Source organism: Penaeus monodon, chromosome 34, assembly GCF_015228065.2.
Source record: "Penaeus monodon isolate SGIC_2016 chromosome 34, NSTDA_Pmon_1, whole genome shotgun sequence".
In the NCBI taxonomy this organism is placed as follows: Eukaryota; Metazoa; Arthropoda; class Malacostraca; order Decapoda; family Penaeidae; genus Penaeus; species Penaeus monodon.
In genome coordinates, this window is record NC_051419.1 from 9,032,240 (window position 1) to 9,035,110 (window position 2,871).

Here is a 2,871-nt window from a genome sequence, read left to right on the forward strand (position 1 = left end):
AAGAAATTGGTAAGATGGCTTGAGAGGGTTAGAACTGTGATGTACTGTAATTAGAACAATTGTTAAATTAGTTATTTCTAGCAGTGTTCATTTACAAATGATCTCCAGTGAAGTTATTTCACAGAGGCTATTTCCTTATTGGATTGGAAATATGAATATTACTTTTTAAACAAAATTAAGATTTATTTAAAGACTGTAACAATTTGACATGTCATTCTGATAGTGTCCAAAATTGAAAGGTTATTCATTTATTAAGTGCAGTGGTAATCCTTTTAATATTTTTCTTCATTTGATATAACAGAAACAGATATCTTGTGAAAGTGATTCAAGCCTAACCACTAGGTGTTTCGTTTTATGATGATTAGATTTTCTAATGTTTATAATGTAACTGTAGTTTATAAGTTGTAGTAAAAGTGCCCTAATTACAGGAATAAATATATTTTTCGTATATGGTAGAAAAATAATTTCTTGTGTGTCGATGGGAGAAAGATGAGAGGGTAAATTTGGCAGCTAAGAGGAAATTATGAATAGAAATGGAGAACCAATGAAAGTAAGGTTTTGTCAGTAATAGTCAGAAAGAATGCTTCTTATTACATTAACAGATCAGATGAATTAGCTCATCACTAACAAACACTAACTGTCATTCACATTTGTATTTCTCATAATTTCCACATAAGTTGTGAAATGCTGGAATGCATGTTAGCACACTAAAGGCATGATTGCATGTTTTTTTTTTTTTTTTGCTTGCAGCTTGTCGTTCAGATCAATGGACCTGCAGCAGTGGTTCATGCATACCAAATGAATATAGGTGTGTGGAATTTTGATTGTCCTGACTACAGTGATAAAGACAATTTGACCCAGAAAGACTTTTAATGTTTAAAAAATTGACAAAAAAAAAAACAACTTTCATTTCAATTTTTTTTAGTTGATACTAAAACCCTTTAATAATTGGCATAGATTTTTATTTGAAAAAGGAATGGCTATGGTAAACATGCTTTTTAAAATGCTGTTTTAAATTCTTTCTTTTATTTTACTACCAAAAAACAGTTTCCCTGCTGTAGGTTATTTTTAAAAATGCTTCATGTTTATTTTATGATTAGTAAATTTTTTCAGCTAGTTTGGAAATTTCTTGCTTTTTTTTCATGGCCATGCTAAAAATTGTATTTTTTTCCCCTTTTTGTTCCCATAAAAATTGAAAAATTGTTTGAAAGGAAGTATTGTTGTTTTTGGTTTACCTGCGCACTGCACTATCTAATGGACTTTGGCGATGGATCACCCTACCAATTCGAAGGGTGAAATGTGGTTTTGACTGCCCAGACATATGATAAAGGAACTGTGCGGTGGGGGACCCTGTGAGGGGAAAAATTTTCTGGACTGAAAGTAACTGAACTGTAGGGTTTTTGTTTTGACTTTGATAGAGTCATCAAAAAACTGTATTTTTCAAAAAAAAAGTATAAATTTGAAAATTTCTCCTCTTTTTGATACAAAAATTGTGATTTTGGGAAAATTTATTTGAGTAGTATTCATTTTTAAAAATTATTACCCCCCTATGCTTGATATATTTAAAATTAAACTAAAAATAATGGCTGTAGAAAAAAAAAGAAAATATCCCCCAACAGTATTTAAAAGTTTAAATCCAAAGATCATAGAACACTTTTGTTTAGGTCGAATCAAAGAATTTTTAGAAAATTGGAATTCATATTTTTAGCGTTTGGGTGTTTCACAATTTGCTGATGAGGAGAGTTTTTTTTGTTTAGGGGAAAATTCAAAAATTTGGTTTAGTTGCATTCTTGTTTTTTAAACCTTTTTATCCAGCCCTTAAGACCCTTCTGATATGTGAATAAAAATGGAAAACTTTTTTTTTTGCCAATTTTTTTTAAAATTTTCCTCTTTTAAAAAGGTATAAAAATCCCTCTGACACGTAAGAAGAAAAACAAGACCCAAAAAATCTTAAAAATTTTTGCTGACAACTTTTATTGTGTTTTAACAAAATTATTTATTTTGTTTACAACTTAATTATAAAACAAAAATATTCTGCAGTAAGCTTATTGCATGTAAATGTGGTCCATTGGAGTGGATGTGTGGAGATCTCTCATGCTCCCAATAAGGCAAGATGTGATAAGCGATATGACGTCGAGACTACCAGATGAACTTGACTGTAAGTAACGGGCTTTGGTGAATATATCCCAAAAGACAATAGTGCCAAGTACCATTAAGATATGTTCTTGGAGTCTGACCCAACTCTTTCACAGTATAAAAGGGAAGATAGATATTCAGGGTTTTAAACTGAGGATATTCCAGCATCAAAGGGAACCCAGCATTTCATTTTTAGTGATTTACAGTAGTTAAAAAGAGTGCTATGCTTTTGTGAAATTAACTAAACACAGAAGCATTTTACAACATCTATAAATTTTACCCCAAAAAGTCATGAAAAAAATGTTTTGTATATAATTTTTTTTATCCTCTTTTTAACAAGAGATTTTGTAGATCTCTAAAAAACCTCCTTTCACGGTAAAAACATTTTTAACTTGTATTCTTTTTTTTTATTTTTAAAGTTCGATGGAGACTGTGTTGCATATAGTTAAATCTTAGAGGGCCTTTATACCCAGTAGAAAAAAAAGAAAAAGGTTGAAATTTGTTTAGTATTTGGGGAAGGTTTTGGGGGTTAATAAAAAAATTGGATTGTAAATAGAAAATTAAAAAGACTTTTTTTGTGGTTTTGCAAGTTGAGTTTTTTTTGAGATTTTAAAACAAAAAGAAATATATTGACTTAATAAAACTGCATGAATAAAAAGAATTTTCCAAAAATATACAAAAAACAAAATTTTTTGCTCATGACGTGTTTTAAATATATATGAATCCTGTATCTTG

The 2,871-nt window shown here is 29.6% G+C and overlaps 1 protein-coding gene across 1 annotated transcript in view; it reads left to right on the forward strand.

The window, feature by feature from the left end:
* The window catches only part of LOC119594807 (basement membrane-specific heparan sulfate proteoglycan core protein-like), a gene marked incomplete at its 5' end in the record, with an annotated part of 219,836 nt that overhangs the window by 63,414 nt on the left and 153,551 nt on the right, over window positions 1-2,871 (forward strand).